Genomic DNA, 7,722 nt, shown 5'->3' with positions numbered 1-7,722 from the left:
AAGATACTCATAACACTTTATGTTATGCATATAACATGGAATATATTCCATGTTCATGGATAGGAAGACTCAATATTGTCAAGATGTCATAACACTTTATGTTATGTGTATTTTTAGGTGTACAGTTCAGTAGTGTTAAGTATAGTCACATTTGGGTGCAACCAATCCCCAGAAATCTTTTCTTCTTGCAGAACTGAAACTCTATTCACTAAACAGTTCATTTCTCTCTCCCTCTAGACCCTGGGGACCACGTTTCTATTTTCCATCTCTCTGAATTTGACCACTGCAGATCCTTCATAGAAGTGGAGTCACAGAGCCTTATTTTGTGACTTTTGTGACTGGCTTATTTCATATTTCACTCAGCATATTGTCCTCAAGTTTCATCCATGTTGTAACATGTATCAGAATTCCCTTCCTTTTTAAGGCTGAATAGTCTTCCATTGTATGTATATACCACATTGTGTTTGGTATTTATCTGTCATTGGATATGTGGGTTATTTCTCTTCATGCTAATAGATGCTGCCTTAGTTGGGAGCTTGGGGTAGGGCATCAACCCAGAGTGTCTCATTCATGAGTTTGTCACCATTTGCAGTGATCTTGGGGTTGGATGAACTGGGAAAACTCACTCTCTTTTGCTTTTTTGTGGCATCTACTTTTGAATCTCTTGCAGCCCAGTGTTCCAGAAGATAAGAACATCCAAGGGGAACACGAGATAACAGAATTCATAGAATAAAGTCACAAGTGACAAACTCTTCACATAATTTTCAGACTAAGAGCCTTTATTAAGCAGTAAAGCCAACACATAGTCCAAAATGCAACTCATACTAAATACCTAGGAATACAGACATGGCATCTTCCTACATTATCCTCCTCAGTTTGAGTGCTGTCTCTGCCTTTTGAGCAAGTAGATTGTTCTGGCTTTTCTTTTGTCTTTACTGATGTTGCCCCCTGTAATTTCTTATCTTTTTGTGGCAAACATGCCTATCTTCCTCATAAGGCCCATATTTGCCCAGAATGACTTTCTTTTCTCTTTCTAATAGCCAAAATCTTTGTTCTACTTTATGAAGCATGACGTTAACCTTGGTAAGAAGTTCCTTACTCCTCACCAAATTTCTTTAAAATACCAATAATAGCAACTGATATATGGAGCCACTTTATCTATCAAGAACTCTGTTAGGTACTTTACATATATTATCTTGTTTAATCATAACAATGGATTACTTAGAAACTCAGTAATATTTTGTGACTTACTCAAAGTCTGAAAGCCAGGCAAGAGTGGTGCTGGGATTCGGCTTGAGGACTTATGACTCCTATGCATTTTTATCTGAATCACTACCTAAGAGCACACCCTGTTGCATCTGGAAGGAAACTTGGCTCAAACCATCCCTCCTGATTCCAGCAATAATAAAATAATAAAATAAAAAAATAAAAACCAATTTAATATTGTTACTTGGGGGGTGTTCAATTATATATCTATTTGGTTTTTGTTTTTATATTTTATTTAACTTTTTTATTCTGACAGGGCTTACCATTCACCATCTTTCCTTCCTCTGGAAAGGATGCTGAACAAGAAATCTATTCTCTTAACAAATTTTTAGACGTGCAATACAATATTGTTGGCTATAGTACAATATTGTAAAATAGATCTCTAGAGTTTATTATTCTTGCCTGACTGAAACTTTGTGCCTGTTTTACTAGGACTAAAATAATTTTTTAAAGTTTATTTATGTATTTTGAGAGAAAGAGAGAGAGCGAATGCCAGAGGGACAGAAAGACAAGAGAGAGAGAATTCCAAGTAGGTTCCACATTGTCAGCAGAGCCCATATAATAATAATCATGTATACATATAATCTATAATCATACATATATGTATATATACATATACATACATAAATATACATATATATGTATATATACATATACATACATAAATATACATATATATGTATATATATAAATTCTCTAGGTGGTATTAACCTGCCAAAAAAAGGTTATAAATTCCTTGTAAGACTCAAACTGAAAAGAGGCTCAAGGCTGACTATTCACACACAGCCTTTCTACTTGAGCCACTTAGACTAACTCAGAAGTGAGTAGAGGAAGGAAGGGAAAGATTTTAATTTTTTTTTTTTTTGAGAGAGAGATTAGTGTGAGCAGGAAGAGGCAGAGAGAGGAGGAGAAAGAATCTTAAGCAGATGTCATGCCCAATATGTAGCCGTCATGAAGCTTGATGCAGGGCTCGATCCCATGACCCTGAGATCATGACCTGAGCTGAAGTTAAAAGTCAGACACTTAACCAATCAAACCACCCAGGAGCCCCTGAAAGACAAGGATTTTAGAATGAGACACTGAATGCTTTGCTCACTGGGTTTGTTTTTCGCCTTCCCTCCCGTCTCCTGTGAGATCTAGTCCCTACCCTTGTCTGTGCCCTGGAAGTCTGAGCCCTAGGGAGCTCACCTAGGTTTGCTTGCAGGCTGGCTCCTGGCTCCGTTTGGTCCATAGGAGGCAGAGGAGATAGGAGGACTAGAGAAAAGCAAGGTCAGTGAGTTTCTTCTCTGCCCACTCCCTTGCTTTGTGTTCAGGTTTCGGAAGTGACTAATAGGGTCTCTCTCTGACCCCAGCTTCTTTGGGGTGGGTCCTCCTCCGTGGCTCCCACTCTCTCTCCAAGTCCTGGATACCCTCGTCCCCTCTCCGGTTGCCTATTCAGCCCTGAGGTAAGAATAGCCTCCACTGTGGCTAGCCACGGGTGACTCAACCCTTCCCCTCCCCCCCTTACTGCCTTCCTTCACCCTGTTCACACCTCTGTAACTAGTCCTTCGTTAAACTGTCTGCATCCAAACCATTTGAGATGTGTGTTTCCCACCAGGACCCCGAATAATTCCCTCACTAACTCACAAGCTGTGACATCTTGTTACAAGATGGGTGACTGAGTGCCAAGTTCCTGAATCTATAAATCGGCATTCAATGACGCAAGCATGGAGATGTAAAGTCCCCTCACTGAGGTCTTTTCCTCCTGCAATTGTCATGTTGTCTCAGGACCCTCTAGTCTTGTCAGAGACCTCATTCCTCCAAGGGAGAGGCAGGCACATCCCAGCATAAAGAAGGCAGTTCCATTTCTGCATGTTTATAAAAATTAGTACCAGACATGTGGTCTTGGAAGTTGGGGCTTCTGGGGCTTTTTAAGAGAAAGCTTCTTGAGTCAAAAAGACTCAAGGCCTGGCAGCCTTGAAGGATAGAGTTACTCCCATAAACCATAGTGCACAGTGATACAAGAGAACTTTTCCAAACCCAAAGCCGATCCAGGATGGCAGTAGGCAGCAGGGGAGAGGTGGGAGAGGACATGACCATCTTGGTGCTGGTCAGTTCCTGAAAAGGGACCACATACAAACCTCTGCCAAATCCAGCCCCAGAGGAGAACCGAGAGTCCTGGGGGAATTTTAGAGAGCCTACCCCCTACATTTCAGGTCAAGTCCATGAAAGCCAGCAGCCTACCAGCGTTCTCCTTCTCTGAGCTTATGAAACAGAAAGGACGATATGACATGGCTTATTTAGGAAGAGAGCACCCAACATAGATTCCCTCCTCTGAGGCACCCATGACCTCACAGCGGTGCAGGATGGGAATGTGAGTTTCCTGCATGCCCTTGAGAGGCATGACAGAGGAGGTCGGGGGATAGGACGGGATAAGGCTGGGATAAGGTAATGCAGAATGGACCTGGAGCCAGACAGCGGTGCGGACACTCACCAGTGGGTGTAAGTGGGCCACTTGCAAAGCTCAGATCAGCGTGGAACTCTAGAGAGACTGAGACATCTTCTCCCACCAAAACCTGACACCAGATCACCGCCGGGGCAGAGGGGAGGGGAGGTGGCTGGACTAGGTGTTTATCTGAAAGAGATTACACACAATCTAGAAATGGCCGAGTTTCCCTCGAAGTGGAGAGTTCCCATATTCTACCATCATCAGAATGTATAGAGTCAGAATTTGTTAAATTCAATTATAGAGAAATTAAGAGAGTTCTTTATTTTTTTTTCTGTCTAAGTTTATAACTAACTTCTACACACTACCCTCCATCTCTACAAGTGAGATTGGCACTGTCAATGCTCCTTTTTACTTTGTTTCAGGGCCAGCTGGATCCTGGAGTTGCTAAACGGGTGAGTCAGGAAGGGATCCTTGGGATAGGAGCACCGAATACCACGAGCCTGTGTGTGCACGTGTGTGTGTGTGTGTGTGTGACTGTGTGTGCGTAAGGAGTGGCCTTGTGTGTGTGCGTGCACACACGCATCCATATCGGGTCTTCAGTTTCACGCCAAACTAGAACAAACAGGTCTATTTTATATCATTTTTGTCTTTTCTTCTCTCGACACAAACCATCGACATTTGATTGATGACTTAAAGATATGAATTTGCAAGTACTGACCAAAAAAAGGTGGCTTTCCTAATGAATATTGTTGGCTCCTTTGAATGACATAACATATTTTGAAACTGGGGTAATAGAGGCCTTTAACTCCATGTTGTCAGATTATACTTGAAAATTTTCCTGCACTTCCCAGGCCACAATGCAAGAGAGGAGTGGCCCCCCCTTTCAGGGAAGGACATCTTTCAGGACAGAGAAAGACCATAGTTGGTGAAGACAATTCCGGGCTGCAAACCATTCTATCTGAGGGGATGCTGAGAAAACCATGGTACATAAGGAATAACCCAAAGATAGGAAACTTTACAAGGATCACAAAGGCAGTTCTCAAGTTCCAGAAGGGGAGTGGAAGACCGATTAGACTTTTTACATTCTCAGATGACAAAAAGTAAAACCTAAATTCAGTTTCTGGTGAAATTGCGTTTCATAGTGAGCAGAACACCATTCTTGGGACACCATTGAGGGGCGGGTAGCCTTGGTTGCGGGTCCTTTGGATCCTTTCATCCTCACCATTCTGTGATTTGATGAAATTCCCATGCTTAGTAAACTTAAACAGAACCATGACGGCTTTTTCCCCCTCCTTTTTACATTTTTTTTTTCCTGGCCTGTTAACAAAGATTTAATGACCTACTAATGCTTGAGGCACTCTTGAAAAACCACTGTCGGATTAGCACTTGGCTTTCAAAAAATTAATCTTTTTCTGGATTGTTTCTCCCAAGAAAGATGCACGGCTGTTTTTCTCTCCCCACGTCTGTTTTGGGAAGTGAGCTGGGGAGAGTCGGATTTGCCTGGTGTTGAGTCCCAGCTGAAACGTAACTCAGATGAAGGCTTTGTATGCTTTGTGCTTAGAATCAAGCTTTCTTCTCTAGCTTCCCAGTGATTGTGTTCCTCCTCCCAACCCTCACGGTTCCATCTTTGTTCCAGGAGAAGCATGGGGTAAGCTCCAAAGAGCTGTGGCCTCCAAGATTTCCCTTCCTGTCTGGATGTTGTGAGAAGCCTCAGTCATAGCAACCAGTAGGGGAACAGTTAGAGGGAGTCCGTGTTTCTAATTTGCCACAACAAATTATTCCTTAATCCAGTCCTCAACGTGGGCACATTTCAGTGGTTCCCAAATGGTTTAAAAAAAAGAGGGGATGGGGTAGAATTCTTATCTGGGTATACACAGTGGTATTTGCCGCATGATTTCTGGGTTTTGTAACTTCAGCAAAGGCAGAAGCTCTCCCTTGGAATGTCTTCCCCCTCTTTCCCAAACATCTAAATCCTGTTCATCCTTGAACATGACCGAGGAGTTTCCCTCAATCTCCCAGTTGGAGGAAATCTCATCTCCTTCCAGAATTGCCACACTGTGTTGCATACAAGCCTGTTGAGCATAAATTTCACCACGCATTGCTGTTGGTGTTGCTGTCTTCTCCACAAGATTGCTTAGCGCTCAACGGCATGGTGGTATTTATATCTGTCCCAGGGTGGTTGGATGTGATGCTTTGGCAGGTGGTGGGTAATTTGTGGAGGGCACAGATTAACAAATCCATTTTAACATGTTCACCCACCACAGTCTCCTTGTCAGAGGGAAGCACACTGTAGAACAGCCCCCAGAGCAGGAGAAAACTCTAATGAAGATAAACGAGTTAGATGCTTTGACACTTCAGAATAATTGTCACGGAACATAATGAACTTCATGGTTAGTTCTTACTCTAGAAAGTTTTATTTCCACGCTGCAAGGGCCAACTTGCTTTAAAATCAAAGTTGGGGGGCGCTTGGGTGGCTCAGTTGGTTAAGCAACTGACTCTAGATTTCAGCTCAGGTCATGATCTCACGGTTTGGGGGATTGAGCCCTATACTGAAAGTGTGGAGCCTGCTTGGGATTCTCTCCCTCTCTCCCTCTCTCTGTGCCTCTCCAGATCATGCACGCTCTTTCTCTCTAAAAGTAAATAAACTTAAAAATGAAATGAAGTGAAAGAAATAAAATAAAACAAAGTAAAATAAAATAAAAATTGAAGGTTTAAAAAGATCCAAAATAGACGCCATCTTGTTTATTTTTCCCTTGATGCACTTGGCCTCATCCCAGGCAGCTGTGGGTCTTTTGTAAATATTTAATACATTTCTGAAAAAGTTAAAGAAGGTAAGAATTAATTTTCACGTATGTTATCCCCACGTAGAAGCCATGCCAATCCTTTCTGTGTTGTTCCGATTTTAGTATATGGGCTGCCTAAGTGAGCACTCATTTTAATGCACGTTTGACTCCACGTGATGCCAAAGTGTCAGTAATTTTACTTCTTAATCATTAGTATAGTTTTGGTTGAGAGGATTAAAGACATGAAACTGAAAAGCAGGCAGACGTTTTGGTTACTAGTAGTTTAGAAATATGACAGAGGCAGTATCAAAAAAAAAATAAGTGTACCAACAAAATTGTGGTTGATTCTGTGGCCTTATATAAACATAGCTAAGTAGAATTGTTCTAGTGAATAATGGATGTGGGGTGATGGCCATCTACTGTTTAATGGCTTTCAAACTAACGTTTAAAGGGAAATGAGTGGTTTATATCAGAATCCAAATCATAGAGTTCTCAGCCAATAGTATATATATGAGTGTTGATCTTGGATTGGTGATGATAGTACATTAACAAGAAGGCTGAAATATTATATTATCTTTGTGGGTTAAATAAATAGATTTACACAGCGAATCTTTTTTTGTGTGGAATAGTAAGAGTAATATTATATATGGATAGTGAGGAAGACATTCCATTTAGAATCTAGAGAACTGGATCATTTTCTTGGCCCTGTAATGAACTAGCTCCCTCCTCTGGAAACCTCCAATGTTGTCCAGCCATAGTACTTGCAACTTTATTATAGTTGCATAAATGTTTTTACTTCATTAGCTTTTCAAGGTCGGAGGTTTTCTTGTTTATTTTTGAATTCCCAGTAATTATCAGAGTGTCAGGAGTGTGAGTGCCCAAAACATATTCAGGGAATGAATTGAAATGGAGGGGTCTGATAAAATCATTAATTTCTGCTTCTGAGGTTCTGAGATTCTCAAGATCACAGACATTCAACACCCATGTAATTTAAACTGTGTTCAAAGATTTTCAGGGGGAAACTACAGAGGGTCATTGGTTCAGTTTCTCCCCTCCCAGGTGAAGAGTATAGCAATTCAGTCTATGAGCTTTACGGACAACAGTACAAACCATCAGAGAGAAACACCTATAGGTTTGTAGTATGAAAAGTATAACCTCGGAGTGCTTGGGTTGAGTGTGTCTTGATTTTGGCTCAGGTCATGATCCCAGGGTCGTGGGTTCGAGTTCCATTGCATGCTGAGGGTG

General features: G+C 41.6%; 1 non-coding gene across 1 annotated transcript; it reads right to left on the bottom strand.

Annotated features, from left to right (window-relative positions):
• Positions 1-6,517: 6,517 nt before the first annotated feature.
• On the bottom strand, positions 6,518-6,624 carry LOC120228811. The gene has a single exon (XR_005527596.1). It is a non-coding gene; the product is annotated as a U6 spliceosomal RNA (small nuclear RNA).
• Between the last annotated feature and the right edge of the window lie 1,098 nt (positions 6,625-7,722).

The sequence above is a fragment of the Hyaena hyaena genome, unplaced genomic scaffold (genome assembly GCF_003009895.1).
Source record: "Hyaena hyaena isolate Hyena2069 unplaced genomic scaffold, ASM300989v1 scaffold_27, whole genome shotgun sequence".
Taxonomy (NCBI): Eukaryota; Metazoa; Chordata; class Mammalia; order Carnivora; family Hyaenidae; genus Hyaena; species Hyaena hyaena.
Note: the sequence above shows the minus strand (reverse complement) of the source record. Positions and strands in the feature narration are given on the sequence as shown.